Source organism: Cuculus canorus, chromosome 1 (assembly GCF_017976375.1).
Source record: "Cuculus canorus isolate bCucCan1 chromosome 1, bCucCan1.pri, whole genome shotgun sequence".
Taxonomy (NCBI): domain Eukaryota; kingdom Metazoa; phylum Chordata; class Aves; order Cuculiformes; family Cuculidae; genus Cuculus; species Cuculus canorus.
Genome location: NC_071401.1, coordinates 202,943,654 through 202,962,366, shown reverse-complemented (window position 1 = coordinate 202,962,366; position 18,713 = coordinate 202,943,654).

The window sequence follows — 18,713 nt, the reverse complement described above, 5'->3', positions numbered from 1 at the left end:
AATTATACAAATTATCATCGTATCTCACCTTCTAAGAAATTATTTTGTGTTTATTCCTACAATTACTTTCTGAAAATGTTATTAGACTCCTTTTACTTACAGGCAGCTGAGCCCTGAAGTGCCATAGTGGAAACCTGGGGCAGGGACAGAAGTTACAACTAAATTTAGGATAGTGGCAGAAAATTAATGGTTGGATCATCGTTTTTCTTTTCTTAAGTACTCTATGCCATGTAGTAAAAACTGATATAGTTCTGCTGAGATTAGGACTTTAGAGACAGGACATATAATTCATTTGTCAGGTCCCCCCTGAGTCAGATACAAAGTAAGTTCTTAAAAGCAGCTAACAGGTGCATGAGAAATGTAACACAAAGCATTATGAACCACATCATAATTTTTTTTTCCCTAAGTGTAACACCGTTAAATTCAACAGTGGTTTTGATCAAGGAAAGTTATTGAATTTGGCAGTAGTCGTTTAAATGAAAGTCATCTGCAGTCTCTACTGTGGAGTGGCAGTGTATCTGAGTACTCTGCTACCAATATTGTCTACCATCCTAGTAGCAGATGCAAAAGCTTCCTGTGAAATCCTGCTCTGTGCTTTCAAATATTTAGCCTCATGTATTTACAGCCATACTTCATATTTCCTTTCTTCTTCTTGTAGCTTTAGTGGGCATTCAGGAGAATTTGCTATTGAGAAGCAAACACTACAGACTGTAAAACAGAGGCTGGTGTGTTGCTTAAGCATAATGGTAAACAATGCATTGAAAGACATTTTAAAGAAGACTGAGACTCCCATGTTTATATGTAGCTCATCAGTGTTTATCTAGGTGCTTCTCCAGGCTGTTATTCATTTAACGGAATTGCTTAGAGGAAACGTAGGGCTCCTGGCTCTTACAGAATACAATACTGTGTGATACCCTGTCCCTTCTCTCAATGACTAAAACCGTCCATCTTTTGGATTAAAACAAAAAGAAATCCCAGATTCCTATTTGGTTTGGGGATGGTTCTACCTGGAGTTAGCAATTTGGGACCTGGTAAGATAGAAATTCCTTTAAAGTCACCAGGGAAGATGATGGCTGAGCCTGCACTAATATACAGTGATGTTGATAGGTAGCAAAGTTGGAATGGCCTGAGATACCTCCTTGATGTACCATCTACACTGATCATTAAAGGAACTCATTTAGGGGAAAAAAATCACGTTTGTAAGGCTCTGAATTTTCTCAGAACAAGAAAAGTTTTCTTTTTGTTTGTCAGTTGATATTCAGTCATGCAGAGTTTTCACAAGTCTGGGACCCTCATCGGAAGCAGCGCCTTGAAGAAATACACCAGATACCATCAAACATATGATAAAATCTCGCATTGGTGAACCTGCTAGCTGCATAGCAAATTACCAATTGCCAGCTGTCCAACGGTAGTGAAAGGCTGCCAAATAATCCCTGTATGGAAATAAAAGGTTCAAAACATCTTAAAGAACAAATAGACCCTTCAAAAAAGCCTTGCACAGAGATAACTTGCAAACAAAACAGAGTCTGTGTCCTTCAGTGGATTAATTGCTACAAGTACCTGCCTTGTTCTCATCACAGCTTTGATTCTGTAGCCTTAAGGAAAACAAAGCTTTCGTTGCCTGCAGTGATGTCTGAGATGGTGTGTTTGCTGGTGTAAGGAGTGAAGGGTTATTCCCAAAGATGCTTCCTTACACACATGCGATTGATCACATATCCTTCTTAAAGTTATCTGGATAATAAATGTAGTGTGTATCTGGACAAATTAGATATATTAAAGAATGGAGTCCAATAAGAAACCAATGAAACTATGTATTAAAAAATTACATTTTGGTTGTATCATTACAAAAGAACAGGTGTGTTTAGATATAGATACTCGGGGCTATTGATTGTGCAGTAAATTACACCAGGCTAAAAGGCAGATGTTACAGTATTGTTTGATCTGCAATATTTTGGTGTGAAAAATCTCACTGGAACTAACTGGACAATGAAAGTAACGCAATACTGCACTTTGGTTTGGATACCTGAGTGCTCAGCCAATAGAAACCCATGAACTTTACTGAAATCAGTGCTTCCACTGATGAAAAGTCACTGAAGCAAAGGAAACTAAATCAAGGCAAAAGCTGTTCTTCCGTGTAAAAAAATGAAATCAACGTGTCTACTTGGATTGCACATGTGGATGTTGACATGTTTATTATGTTGGGCACCAGCTGCTCTGCTCTTTTTCACTGTGTATTTTGAATACTGCAAACCTTGAAGACAAAGACTGAATTTGTTCCCCTAATTTTTCAAATACTATATTGTAAAGTGAACTCTGGAATCCTGTGGGCACAAGGGAAAAGACGATTTTTTAGCTACTGGTATTTAGAGAAATGTCTGCTGTCAGAATTAGCAGTATGAATAGCTCTTGCACAAAAAAGATATGTGTGTGCATACATATATAATTTTAAAATAGATAGTATATTAGTAGAAACTTAATCTTTGGCCTTGCATAGGGATCACGGAAAATTTCCAAACAACATTTTCATTTTCCACCATTCATAGCTTTCATTTCTGTATGGCAACTATCTCATAGCTTTTGTTATATCAGAGAAATTAAAGTGGATATAATGCTGGGTTTACAGTGTTAATCTTCCGAGTTCTCTGTATAGAAGCAAAGTCAGTATCTTTATTTCTCCAGTGAACAGAAATTCTTGAAATAGTAGGATGCTTTGAGTTGTGTGTTTGACCACCTCTAATTTTTAATTAGCTGAATTCTTCTTAAGGTAATATGTATTATCAAAAAACTTATCAGGACAAAAGATGTAGGAAACACTGACATCTTGTGGAGAAACAAATTATTTTTGTCAACTGATGCTACTGAACATGTACTGAGTAACAACTTAGGTCGAGAATTCAGTAGAGACAGAAAGAAGAAAGTGTAGTCATAAAATTACTGCTAAGAATCTCCTACGCTGAATGTAAAGTGTTTATACATGTACATACACATACGCACAGATACACACACACAGAAGAAAAACAGAGCTTGTGATATTTATTTGTCTGTTTGTGAAATACAGTGGATGATCTCCCTCATTCTCAACAGGGCTAATTCCAGAATCCTTCCTTTTTTCCCAAATTTTTTTTCTGCCAAACATAAATGTATGACATACACTTTCTGCTCAGAAAGAGTGTAAAAAATACACAACATTGAGCAAACCACGAAAATTATACAACTGAAGGAGGTTGTCTGTTGAATAGATAGGGTATAAAAATGCACTAAATATTAAAAATTACCACTAAAAAGAGGGTTCACAGACTGCTTTGTATTTGTCTAGATATCTTGGATTTCAGTCATGAACTGTATAAACTACTATATGCAGCAGTTTGCTGACAACAAAGCTCATGCTCTGTCTGCCGCTTGTTGACATGGAGCATTAGTGTCATCTACTGGCCATGGTCCACTCACACCAGCTAAAAATGCCTTAAACCTCCACCAAGCTGTCTTAAATACTTGATGATGATCATGAAGAAAAACCTTCAGCTGTCTGCTCTTGGTGCTTGGAGAAGCCTATTGTAGGCATGTTCTGCAGAAATAGGGGCTAAGGTTATCTGAGAATACTTTATATGTATTTCAGAAGCTATAGAAAGAACTCCTATCAATAGTCCCAATCAAGCAATCCCGGTCCCAGAGATTACAGGCTGTGCATTGCATAGAAAGGAGTCATTGGGCACTGGCAGAGGCTGCCCAGGGAGGTGGTTGAGTCACCTTCCCTGGAGGTGTTTAAGGCACGGGTGGACGAGGTGCTGAGGAGCATGGTTTAGGGATTGATAGCAATGGTTGGAGTCGATAATCCAGTGGGTCCTTTGCAATCTAGTGATTCTATGAGTCTATGATTATATGTCCTCTTCAAAGGGACGACAGGTTAGTTTTTCTTATATATGACTTAATAGGAAAGTAAAGATGTATCAATAAAAAATCAATATCTAGAAATATCCAAGCCTTTTTGCCTTAGGAAAAATCCTTGGTCTCCAAATCAGTCTTTCTGTTCTCTGAAATTTGTTTCTTGAGATGTCAGAAAAAAAATTGGAACTAAAATCTGTTATCATGTTATGTCTCGTGGTGTGGACTTGGTAGGTGCAGCACTCAAATTTGCAAAACACATTGTTTTATAAGGTTTTATCTCCATGTGAACTTGGGAAGGGAAACTCACAATCCATTGAATTTTTAAGGCAATGAGAGACTGAGATGTCTGGAGACATATCTAGGGAAAGGCTGTCAAATGTAATGGCAAAGATACAAAGTGTTTGAGGGTGTGGTGTTGAGACTTATCACTTTTTTCTTCTTTGCTCTTTCATAAAGCAGCGTCACTGCTGTGAATCACATTAGAAAACTGCTTTTTTTTTGGAATCATAGTCCTTCACTGGAGGATAAAACAATGATGGCGAAATGAACTTAATTATTGGTCCACCAAGGACCTGCTCTTCAGGTTAATAATAGTAGTCCACAACCCAGTTAATTTCAGATAATGCCTAAGAAATAGACTCCTGTCTTAATTTATATTACTGTTTATTATCTTGAGGCTTCCTCAGGACATGGTTTGTGTCAGCGCTGGTAGTACAGCTGTGTAGTGAGAAGTTCAGAAAGACCTTGAGCCAAAATTGCCTCTTTTGTTAATTAACTGACTTTTGGAGTAATTTTAGGGACAGCAGAAAAGCAACGCTGCTATATTTCCTCTGGGCTGAAGTTGAGGTGTACCTAGTGTGTGAAAAGCCAAGTGTATATACCTGGAGCATAAACGGGCTGTAAAGCCACTAGTTGTCCCTCTGGTTCTTCTATGGTAGGACCATCAAACAGTAAAAAAAGCAGAGCTGAGAAATGATCTTTGTGTAGAAGTCTTTCTGAAAATGTCTCTCATGTTATAGGCAGACTAAAAGGTTTGTAGTGTCACTATTTGACGAAGGTTGCCTGCAAAAACACAACAGAAATGTGATGAGCTGTGTCCCTAAAATGCTTTGCAATTCTAGGAAAACCAAGGGGCATTTAAACAAGCAGCCTGTGAAGGTTTGCTATGTACAACATAGTCTCCAAATTCCTAACATCAAACCTGGGGTGCATACTAATTTGATGTCTCCATTTTAGGTAAGGAACTGATAAAATGTGTAATTTTTTCCTATTGTTTAACTGTGGGACACTTAAAATAGTGTCTTTGTGGGAAGGGAAGTTTTCTTTACAGAACTTCTGGAAAGAAACAGTTTCTGCAAAGTTTGTCTCAGTTCAGTTCACCCAATATCTTAGATATCTATTTTATGATCTGGGCTAAAATACTGAATTAAATCTTCTGACTGGAAAATAGCCTAGGTATTGAGTTTTCCTGTAAATATTTACATTGGAGAAGTCTACATTTAGTCAGATGAGCCTCACTTTAGGTGTATAGTTAGTGCTAGTCACTTAGGTCTTGATTCAGCCATGAGCCATTTGATACCAGCTGATCTTGTTCTGGGGGGATTCAATTCCCTGTTTAGTTTTGAGGTTGTGTCCTCCAGCAATGTGTGGTTTTCACAGACATCATGCAATGTCTCCAAGGACATTAGGACTTTATGTTTAGTTAGTTGAATCAAGGGCTTAAGCAACCTCCACAGTCCAGAGAAATATTTTCAGAGAATCGCTCTGAAACCGATTGGATGACTCAGTCTTAAATCTATGATCTAAGTTGGTTGTTATTCAGGTTATACACTAAGAGTTTGAGGGACTGAGTGCCATGTCGGTTAATGATGGGAGAGTTCGTATGGAAGGCAGATTTTTTGTTTGCTAAATATTAATGAAAAATAAATGACTGAGCATAATGACAGTAATAGTCAGACCAAAGATTGTCCTAGCCAACAATCCTGTCTCCAACAGTGGCCAAAGGTAGATAGCCACTCCTTACACAGAAGAGGTTAACTGAGTTGTTTATAACACCCACACAGTACCACACCTGGTGCTATGTGTAGATCTAGGAAGGCAGATCTTAAAGCAAGTATAAGAGGTGGGTAAGTATGTTGTGATATTTTCCCAGAATACTCTCCCAGGTTGCAGTACTCTGTGGTTCTGACACTTCTTGAGCTGTAGGAGATGATTTCATGCATCAAAACCAAAACAAAACAAATTAAAACCCCAAAATGCTAAAAAGAAATATTGATTTCTCATTCCTTTAAATTGTTATTTTTTGAACTCATGAAAAAATGCAAATTCAACAACCAACCAAAAGAAAAAACCCAACAGGATTTCATCGTCATTTGTTCACTCAGGGTAGAATTAAGTAAATACTAAAAAAACATTTCTGGCAAACTTTCATGCAGATTTCAAACAGGTGCTTTGTGGTTTTGATTCCTCTTTGCACTGTTGCTCATGCAGAGAAATAATTGGAGAATATTATGGGAAACATCTGCATTCACATGCAAACAAATGTATTTGCTCATGAACCCAAGTATTCATTATCACTGTATAGTGAGCATTCTCCCCAACCCACCAAAGAATTTCTGCATTTATTTAGTTTACATCAAAGGGATCATTTCTGTTCTAAAGCAAAACATGAATATATTTTGCTGAATAGTGTTGCTTGTGTAACATTCTGGTTTTTACCAGCAATATTCTTCAACCGTTCCATCAACCTCAGTGGGTCAGTCAACCAAAGAAAAGCATAAAACAGATGCGGTGCAGATAGTAACCCATTGTAGTCTTAATTGGAGGGCATGGCTTGTAAATCAACAGAGGTCCATAGACCTCTGGTAATTCTAAGTAAAAGAGAAGAGTGACATGACAAAGCAGAAATTCCCTGAACTCAGAAAATCCCTTTCTGTTTTCCTTCACAGACAATACACCAGCTTTCAGTGTCATTTACATTCCTCCAACATTAGATACCTAAAACTTAATTGTATAAATCTTTGTTAGTCACCTAGGTGGACTGTACTGTTACAAATCAACACATTCCGCAGAGGAAGTAGGTTGATTTGGGGAGCAAAGGAATCCTTAGGACAATAAATCAAACAGTTTTCCTAGAAATATTTAGTATGATAGTGCTTAACACTGTCAGAAACTATGCCTACAATAAAATACATAATCTCACTTGCCTTTTCAGGAAGTCTAAGGAGAACACATTAGCAATTGACTGTTTGTTTTCTTGTTTATTGCCCCTTGTTTGTTTTTCACCCCTTGTCAACAAATTTACTTGTAAATGAAAGTGTCATCATTCTCTCATCCCAAGTGGTTAAATTAACATATTCTTTCCTTTATGGGATGCTTTTGTGGGATGGCAGTTTCTGGGAAAAATGACGAAATAATGATTTTCTCTTCAACTCTATGCATAATCATGGAAAGTTTTGTGTCCAGTGCCTTTCCTTATTTACATCTCTCTCTCTCTTCCCAGGAAGAATTAAGAAAGGTTAGTTAGCATTTAAATACTTAATCTTAAAGCTATTGATAAGTACAACCACAGAAATAAGGATGTGAGTTGGACTGAGTTGTGAGTTGCACTGTTACCTGAACACAGGTTCTACTACTATTTGAAATAATCCAGGGAAGCCAGCATGTCTGTATGGGTTAGCATGCAGAAGAAAAACCTACGGGAGATTAGTTTTCTGGTAGATGCCGACTAGGACATCCCAGGATAACCAGATACCTGATAGATACTATATTTAAGGAATGGGATCCTAGTCAATGCATGTATACATGTGAAAGAAAAGAATGAGGAGGATAGCGTACCCTTTAAGATTTCAGGAAAATGCCAAATATGCCATATACTTCCTTCGCAGGAGAGAAAGTGAGTTTTGCAGAATTCAGCGTACTGCATGAGGTAGTCAAAGCTTATAAAGAAATGTGTTCTTGGTATCCCTTCCACTGCAATCAATGTAAGGAAATAAGCACCCTGAAGGATCATCTCTTTTAGGAGATTATTTTAGGTGTTTAAGATTTTTAGGAGCTATTGCTCATTGTAACTTCTCAGACTTGACTTCTAGAGTTGAGTCTAACGGGAACCTATACTGCTAACTTACGTGGATTTGATCTCAGCTAACTTTGGATATCAGTCACTGACAGCATCCACAGAAACATGCCCAATGTGATAAGTGACCTTTGAGAGACCAGTGCTCACCAGAGCTCCAGTAGCAAGCCAGGCAAAACACCCTGGAATACTTCAACTGACACTAGATGCCCTTGTGTAGGCAACTGAATTGATTTCTTAAGACACCACCTGCATCTGGAGTCCATATGTGGATGTTTACTGGCTTTCTGGGCATCCAATTTCCGTTATAGCTGATGCAGATTTGGTCAATATGGTCAAAGGAGCCTAGAGAGTGACTCAGTTTACCTCGCTACAGATACTACCTTACGTAGAAGCACTTGCTGGAAGACACCAAGACCTCAAGTCAGTTTCTGAAACAAAAGTGTGTTAAAAGCCCTCTGGTACTCAACATTTCATCATGGCAGATCCCATAGGCTCTTCACATGCAGTCCTCCTGAAGCAGGAGACAACGTGCTCTCAGACACCCTCCAACTGTGACACTTAACCCCTACATTTAGGTAAAACATTTTAATGAGGTGCTTAAATTTAGATAGTAACGATGTTCCCAAAAGACCGAATAATGTTACTGTGAGAAAGAGCCCTCTCTGATCATCATCTGGAACATCTCAAACATAACAGCATCTCAGCTTCTGCAAAATTTAGAGAGAAACGATTTATGCAAATATTCCTAACACATGGGCCACCACATCTTTAAAAGAAATGCATTCAGTGTGAAAAAGACAGTATTTTTTTTGACGCTGAATAAAAATGTTGATGTACTACTATTGTATTACTGTTTACTTGACCTTTCTGTGTCAGTATATTATGCAGTTCTAAACTCCTCAAGTAATGCTTTCGGAATAACTAAATATTTTTAGTGTGATAAACTTCAGTCAATAACAAAAATGTTTTCACACTGAAGTACTCTTTAGGCAGTGAATTAAAAAAAATGTGTGAGCATTGGATAGAGATCCTAAATGCATTGTGTGTTTGTGTGTCTTGGTTTGGAATTTTTTGGGTTTTTTTTAATTTATTTTCTTTTGTTTTCATATTGCTATTCCTTGTTGAAAATTACGATTCAGAGACAGGTGAATCTCTTTATGATTTTGTGTCACAATTTTCACCTAACTTCAGCAATGGGAATTCCTTGGCTTGAGGAGATCTGTTGTGGTGCTGAAACAACAGTTGATATGTATATTTAACTGCTATTTCATTTCCAAAATGAAGAGCTGGAGAAAACCAATCCCCAGCCCTGCCTATTGCCATTCTGATTGCACAGTCATGTATGTGCCTTTGCCACTGAGTTGCTGTGATCTGTCTCTATAAACGGAAAGCTGTTTATTCAGTTTATAAGAAACATCCTACACCTCAGATACCTTCCAATCCAAAAATTTGTGCCCTGTATTCTGCAATCAAGAGCCTGAGGTTCTAGATTTTCCTCTGAATTAGGGAACGAGAAGCTATTCTTCCCCTCGGGACAGATCTGATTTTCTTTGTGACACCTAGAGCTAGAATTAATTAAGCTTCGGTTTTCATTCTTTGTCTTATACAAATCAATTTTTCAGTTAAACCTCTCATCTCTAAACAACACTACAGATTTTCATCTACTGCTGTGATGCTGATTGTTGCAGGGTTTCCATGATAATGTAGGCTTTGACAGATACGAATGTTGAATTTGATGGATATATTTTAATTTGGGAAACCAACTTATGAGATCAGTGGTGCCTTGGGTCGTTGTTTTGACCAGTGCTTTAAGACATGACAGACTTCAATAAACAGAGCCCTAGAAGAAGGACTGAAAATAATCTGAATATTGGTACCTTTAAAACAGCCTCAACAGTAACTCTTTAGTTTTTCACAAAGTTTCAGCCTGATCTTAAAACTCCTCTTTGAAGGAAATTTCATAGCATCTGTTAACGACCTACTTGATTAACTTCTCTCCTCATTAGAAAACTTTCCTTAATATGTGAGTTAGATCTTCCTTGATCCTTGTCCTATTCCTAAGGATCAGAGGCAAAAAACTGCTCCTTTTGTCACATATTTAAGGACTTCTTTTTCTATGAAATTACTGTATCTAGATTTGTCCTTTTTTGGGGCAAAACTTTTAGATTTCATCCTGGCTTGTATTTTACAAAATGCTAATCAGTTCTGGGGTGCATAATCCACTCAGGAAGACATAACTAGTCAATCATTATTGAGAATTTTTTTCTCTTAAAATTAATTGCTATTTCCTGGAGTATGGACTTACTCTTTTCACAATAAATGTAAAGTTGCTAATAATTCAACATGTCTAATAATGTAATGCTAGAAATACCTTCTATTTGTTACATATTATGTACGCGGTATTTTATGATAACGTATTGTGAACAAGAATTAATGAAAAATAATAATTATTTTTTAAACTTCCTGATGGTAATAGGATGGTAGTACTGTTTTAAAGGACAAGTCATTTTTTTGAAGACTGTACTTCAGAGAGTGGAGTGTTCAGAAACTTATTTATATCTCCAAATAAAATAGTTGCTATCTATATTTTACTTACCTTGTGCCAGAGCAGTGAGAAAATTCTTCCAGCAGATGGAGACAAAGAACTTCCAAAAAAACCCCACAACAGGCAGCTTTGGACTTCGCTTCCCTTGTCTTTGTGGTTGTGTGTGCAAAAGAGGAATCTGACTTCAAATCAACATTGAAAGAGAAGGAACATTTGTTTAGTGGTCTCACGAGAGGACAGTTTACTGATTTCTGAACTGTTTTTTCCCTTCCTCTAGAATTCTGACTTTATTCCCTAGAAGTTTTACAGCATAATCTAGAAGGAAATCAGAAGCTGTAACTAGTATTATGCTGAACAGTTGTTGTCCTCAGTCCTCAATTTTGATTTTGGGAAACATTTCAGCCTTCTCTCCTTCTTTTCCTCTGAGATGGTTGGGTTATGTATGTTAGCAAATTCTCTGTTTTGTTTCAGTTTGAATTCAGAGTGTGTTACAGAAATGTCTTTTAACTCAGTCCCAGCCCCCATGTAGCACACTTCTATACAGCTGAAATAAATATTTAAAAGCTTTAAATATGTTAAGATGAGAGAATTAGGTTAGCAGTTAGGTTAGTAATGCAAAATTCTATAGTCATCTCAAACAATCCAGTAATTCTTTGTAGGGAAAAATGTGAATTTTGGACATCTCATATGTCACAAGAATTATCCTCTCTGATGGGAAAAAGAAAAAAGAAGGAGGGGGGAAATGAGAGTTAAAAACTCCACTCTTTCCTTAGCTGAAACTTTAAAATAAAATCTATTTATACATGTGGTGAAACTGGATTTTGATGTTTCAGCCACGTCTACCAATATCCTTAGAATTTACAGATAAAATTAATCAGGAATATATGGACTTCAGAGGAACCATATAGTTCTGCATGAGCTCAAATTTTGCTAAATGCATCCAAGACCGCCTCTTAGGCACTTGTCCAGATATCTTGAATACTATCTGTCAGAAATAACGTGATTATAGGTAATATACAAGCACTCGTGATGTACTCTAATGATTACAGCATTGATAAGGACGCTGAGAAAAAATGGACTGAACTAGAAAACCTAGAGAATCGATTTCACTCATAACCAAAAGTCACATCAAAACAAGATGTAGCTGACTATAGTTAACATACATGTCATGGCCAAAGTATCAATGTTGCTCTTATAGTGTTGTGCTCAATGATTATGTCTCTGGTTTTCGTTATTGTTCATAATGCTGAGAAGCTATTAGATTCTCATAAACTTTGGAAGTTTCTGAACTTGAATAAAATCATCACTAAGAAAAGAGGATGTAAATTGCTGTTGCTGACTGTAATAGAATGAAGTGAGAAATGAGATGGACATTTAGCTTGCTTTCTGGAAAAAAACCCTGAAAACTGTTCCACGTTTGTGCAGATTTTTCCTTAGAAGGCTGGGCTCTTTTATCCCACTGAAGGAAACTCAATTCAATTCAATCTTACCTCAAATCACTGTGATTTGGAAAAGATTATGGGAATACTTCAAAACAAAGATAAGATCAAAATAAGATCAAAACAAATGTCTTAGTTTACCAGCCAAGCAGAAGTGGTTTACTTAAGGTCAGTCTCACACTAATCTCACTGTGCCTGAGCTAACCTTTCAGCGTTAAAGGAACAATTTTTTATTGCATTGGTCTTTATGTCTATATTATAGGATAGACTTAGCAGCAAAATTATATCTTCTGTGTTTGTGTCTCTGAGGACAACGGCAGAGCATGATGGAAGAAAATAACATTTGAAGAGAAAATGTTGACCAGCTGTACTTTTGATATATATCTTTTCTTGATTATTTTTTTTTAAGTCTTTTAAATTTTATTTGCCTCCAGTAGTTTGGACATCATTTTTTAATTCATGGGGGCTTCAAGGGTGAGAATGTACCTACCATGACTCCAAAGCAGGCAGAGAGCCACCAGGAACTGACTTTGCATTCTGAAGTCAGTAATGAATGCCAGACTAAACTGGTTGAAAAACTCTCATGAGTAAAATCTGCATGAAATTATAAAAGCTATTTTGTATATCTGGGCAGATTAGAAGAGTACTCTCAGACTTTCACCCTAATTTATTAACTTCATATTTGTTCTGATAAAAAAACAGTCCAAAGACGCTGTTTTATTGTCCAAGGCTTTAACCAAATCTTGTCACCTGCAAGCTGCCCGAGTGATAGGAAAACACTATTGGGGGTTAAAAAATGCTATGATCGCCCTGCTCTGAATATCTACATTCTCTTCCAAATTACCACAGGAACATTAATTTGATTGTGTACTTCCTACAGCACTGTTAATTAGTTATCTCATATTAATTATAGTAATTACACAGACACCTATCTATAGGACTATTAGGCAGTTCATAGGAAAAAGAGTGAACCAAGATGTTCTTGATGCAGAGCAGCTAATCAGCTAACAGCTGCTGTTGGTCCCAGACTTGCTAGTTAACACTTGAAATACTGTACAAAGGGATACTTTCAAAATTCCAGCTAACAGAAATCTTTTCAAGTCATTGCAAAACAAATGTGTTCTGTCTGTGTGCTTCCCTTCATCTGCTAACATAACCAGGGATCAGAATGGAATACTAATATGACTAAACAACAGTATGAGAATCATCAAAGAGATATTGTGAGGACATATAACCAGGAAGCAAACAGAATACGTTTTAGCAGAGGAAATGTAGTCTTTGCAAATCTAGGTCAATAAACTTACTTTTAAAACTGTGAAGTGGAAAGTAAAGAGGTTCATCTGCAGTCTATAAGGAGTTTTGCCTTCAGAATCATTTCAGGTTTTGCCATGCCTTCCATGCACTGGGGTGGCTGATGGTAAGAGATAGTCATCCTGCCTCATAAGCTGTGACATGAAGTCTTCAGAACAGCATTTTCAGCAATGGGCTGGAAAGCAGCACATCCAACTAATATGCAGTTCACAGGGCTGCCCCCAAATTAGCATTCAGAGGATATCTTTATGTCAGTCATGAAAAGTTCTTACCTAAAATAATTCCTTTGTTTTAGAAAAAAATCCTCAAAAAATGATGGACTACTCACAATTTTACATTTCTGTTCTATGCTCTGTTTGGTGGCCAAAATCACAGATCTGTTTCCTGTTGCTTTTTGTATTTTACAAAGATAGCCTGGTAGAAGAATGATACATTCTACTTCCCTAAAATTTATAGTCGTCAGCACTCACTGCCTCTGGTGCTTGTGATTATGAGGCATTCCATGACAGACTCACTGATTATAAAACCAGAAGAAACCATTAAATCATCTATTCTGAGTTTCTTTGAATTGCTGGCCTGCAAGTTCCACCTCTGGACCCTTGTATCTATTCCATCAGGACTCCCACAAAAACATTGACACAGCATCGAAACCCATGAGTATACCACATCCACAGCTCAACAGCTCTGCAGCTTAGCCACAAATGCTACACTTCACCTTCCACCCTTTGATTCTGGTTCTGGTCCCTCTGCCGTGTTACAGCCCCCTATCACACCCCATCTTTTCTTCCTGTGAAGGACATGGATCAGCATGATTTGATCTCTATTTCTTCACAGCATTGAGCCTCTACTGGAAGGCTTTTTCACAACCCTTTTAATTTTTGTTGCTTTTTTCCCCCCTTCTTACAAGGTAATTAAATTGTTTGTGTAAACAAATTGAATTCCCTGCTTTGCTTTCTATGCAAATCACAACTCTACCATGATGGAAATCATATTTATACTTATCACTAAATTCATCACACAGCTTCCAGCCTGGAAGCTGCATTGCCTTCTCACTCTGAAGCAGTTTCTGTATTGCCACTGCTGCAAACCTTTATTTTTCTGTATTCGTTTGACAGATTTGATGAGAATTATGCATATGGAAAGAAAGATGTAGTGTTTGAGTTAAAAAAAGGTCACAACATTGTTTGGCAAATATGAAATGTTTTTGTTATAGTCAAGTCCAAGCCCCAAGTAAATGTCCCAGTTCTTCTCCTTTCCACTGGCTGTTAAAGAAAGTTAATGCCAACACATCATTAGCTTGATTGTCTACAATTATGTTGGGGTCTAAACTTGCAATAAGTCTAAATTTTCCCAGGTAAAGAAGTGACAATAATTACCAGTATTTGGCATCCAGGTCCATATCTTCAGCTGGTTCCTCTGAGTTTTGGAAAACATTACAAATTTCTGAGTGATTGTCAGAACAATTTGTCCTCCTGACTGTATTAGTTGATCGTTGTAATTTAAACCATTTTAACTGCTCTTCTGAGAAGTAGATAAATACCATGAGAATTTGAGGTCACCAATTTGCAAAGCAGCCCATGACTTGTTTTTTACTCTTCAAAAAATTCTCATAGGATACATCACAGAAACAAATTTACCAAATAGCTCAGAATGACATTGGTCAAGTTGTATACTTTGCTTTAATCACTTCTGAAAGCCTAGCTTTATCATTATTTTTTAATTTTATTTGGAAAAAAATGTAAAAATGTCTTTTAGGAAAGCCTTTAATTTGCACTAGTTTTGAAAGCAAAAGCACTGATTATAAGTGAAGTAAGAGAGAAGAATATTCAAATTCTGACAAGAGTTTAGAGGATAGAGAAATGTTGCTCAATTTGAGTTTCCTACTTTATAAAGGTATCTGTTTCTCTTCCCTGACTAAGAAGTTTGAAGTGATTTCAGTGCCTGCTTATGCGCTACCTCAGTTACAGGCTGAAATGCAGATGAGGTAAAATCTAAGTTAAAAAGATGCATAAGGCTCTTTATATCCCATCTATTTGTCTCATTCCCTGTCAAAGCCAGTCCTCAATAAGAAAGCTCTAAGTAAAATATATTTAGTTGTATCTCCTGGAGTCATAATCTTTATCTCAAGCAAAATTAGTAATAATATCAACCAAGACATCTTTCAGAAAAGTAGCCAGGGCCATATGAAACTTTTAATTGGTCACACCAGAGAATGATGCAACTGAATGTTGCAACTGAATGAATACAGATATAAACGAGGCTGTGAGCATCATGCCTGCAGCACAGTTCCTGTCATGTGAAATAAGTGCCAATGAAAGAGGAGATTCAGGAGGCTGCATTGGAGAAAAAGAAGCTTGTATAGATTAGTGAGGTGTAAGGAGATTAAAAGACTGGTGGGAAACAAAATTTCAAGAAAATGGTTTTGTACCAAGTCTTTTATACTTATTAACTGTAGCATACCCCGTCATATTAGACTACCAAAGAAGGCATCGTTGACATTGCCTCAGATGTCTGTAGCAAGGGGAGGGTAATATCTAGAAGGATTATCATCATCAGTGGTCAAGGTGAAGCTGTGAACAATGAGAAGATTTCTGAGTAATATAAAAATTATTAAATAGTTTAAAATTTCATATTTATTATCCTTGGGGAATTGCACTGATATCCAATATTATCTGACGATACTGACAAAATCAGGTTTGTAGGCAGAAGTACTCCTTCATTCTACATTCGTTCATAGATTTGGGAAAAAAAGATTGTCTTGTGAATATACACGATCTGAAGAATGTGTATGCCCAGCAGATATTCTGTTTTCTGTGAGCACGTCAGCTGGAGAAACTACCAGATAGGTTTCTGACCTTTATTCCGACAGGATATAAGCTTTTCCCTTAAAGATTTGCACTAGAAAGTTTCCCAAAAGAGATCAGCTGTGAATTTTACCCAGAGGTATAAAAAACAACGGTGGTGAAGTCATATGAAAACCCCAGGTAATTTCAGTTTATTGCATTACATAAATACTGTTCTTAAATGGGAAAGTTTAGGTGGGGGTTGCCTCTGAATACAATAAAGAGACACTACAAGTGTTACACATCACCTAATGTATTCCAAGTGTTTCACTGGTGTTCAGATACTGTGGAACATCCACATGTGAGTTAATTCTCACCTATAAACAAAAAAAAAATGTGGAATTTCAATAAAGTTTCAAATGATTGAAAGCATCAGAATTTAAAGACTTTTTGACAAATCTGAGGTTCTTTCTTTAATGATGATTAATTTAGCTAGACTTACTAAATACTGAGATATTCATTACCAAAATCAAGAAGTAAAACCTTTTTCAACAAGCAAATATTCTTCTGATATTCAGCCCTTTTCTTCCAAAAGTGTACTCATGGCTTTTCTACCTAAGGACGAAATATATTCCTATAAAAGATAGGAATGGAATAAGAAAGAAATGGGTGAAAATAAACTTCTGTTCTGTATTCGCATCTAAGTAAAGTCTCTTAACCACACATGCCTTTTTTTCTGGTGACAAAATGGCAAACATGTTTTGCAACAAGGTATGGGACAGCTTGACTAAAGCAAATGCCTTGTCTTTATCCTGTGATTCCCCAGGCACACGTTACCACAGCTCTTGAGAAATCTCTCATTCAAGCACCCTCCTCTGACAACCTCCCTTCTCAGTCAATGAGAAACTTTTGAATGAGTAAACTGACATTATGACATTTGCCAAATTTCAATTCTGTTTAGTCAATTAGCAGTAGTCTCGAACTGGTATTTCAATTGATTAGGCTAAAATTACCATAATGAATTTCCATCCTGGAGGGTATAAAAGCCCTCAGACACTGGGTGTACATGTATCTAGTGTATCTCTCTGCACTGAGTTACCATAGCTAATACACTAAAGAAAAGGTTATGTGAGGCAAACTGAAATAAAAAAAGAAAAGAAGTTAAAAAAAATTGAAGAAAAGTTAAATAGGTTGCTTTAAACTTGTTAATAGAAATGAGAGAGGGTGGATTTTTTTTTCTCTGTCTAATAGTAAAGAACGCTTTTTCTGTAAGTGGCTTCTTGCAGATATTAAATGTAACAAATACAGCAGGGAGTGCTTTTGAAATAGCTGATGAATTGAAACAGTGGGAAGAAAAAGGAATAGGAATAGGATGGGGGATAAGATACTTCAGCTTAATATCTCGCAGACAGAGAGATAATTCTAAGGGCCAAAAATAGCTAGATGCAGTCTATCTTTTTGCTTCATAGAATGCAGAACTCCAGCCTCAAACCAAATAAAAATGAGTCCTCTGTAATGTTACATATTATATTTTGGCTTTTTTTTTTTTCACATGAAGGACAATAACCACTTGTAACCCCGTCAATAAAAGCTGGAGAGACAGCAAACTATGCAAAGGGAATATTGTCTGCAGTACAATCCTGGATTTAAGAGAATAACAATAACCATAAGTCCAAAGCCACTGGACAGAAACCATTCCCAAAGCTTTGTTCTGGTTTAAGCAGTATAGAAGGTTTCCATTCATCAGGGAAACTTTCTACATGATTCTGTGCCCTTTTAGCCCAGACAAAAGGAGACTGGGATGGCTAGAAATTTTTCAAACTTCCTTTATGGAATACAAAGACAAGAAAAAGCTTAATTGACTTCAAAAGTTGATGAGGCTTAAAAAATCAGCCTGGATTTCTTTTGCTTTTGAAAATGCCCTCCATTCTTGAGAATAAATAGGAGCATAGTTTACTGTGAGAATGGAAGTGTTGATCTTGCACCATTGTGCTGCTCTGATGGACACCCTCAGTTTAAACATTTTAAATTTAGTTTAAGTTTGAGGTTCCTTTGGGATTTATTCCAAAAGAAAGAAAAATAAAATGACAAAGACGGTAGCTTAATAAAATATACAGAAAAGCTCAGATATCCCTATCTACTAAACCATTTTCATGTGAGATAATTGTTATTATTAGTAGTAGCAGTAATAGTCACAGTAGCGTGTTTGCTTTTTTCCCCTGATATTCTGCTGTTCATTTGTCCCTGTTGACTTAATAGTAGTGAACAACATAAATTAACTACTCTCTACAGGGAGATTGTAACAGGGCCCTAAGGAAGCATTTCAGGTATTCATAAACTGAAGAAAATTCCAAACAGTTACAAACCTTGAAAAACTCTTCACCCAGGTTTCCACTGCATGGAGCTTGGATGAAAATTACTTTTGAAACTAGCCACCTCAGGTGTTTTCATATGATTTTTTGCCTCAGAAAATTATCAATGCTTTCTTATTGTATGTGCTTCAGAGTATGTGTGTGGTTACAACAGAGGGGTTCATATGATGAGCTCAGAGAGCTGAACTGAATGTTTCTGGAACCATCACCATGCCATCGTGAAAAAGTGCAGACCCTGTCTTCTACCCTCAGGAAATCAAAAAATCAGGTAGAGGGAAGGACTATAATATGATAGGCCAC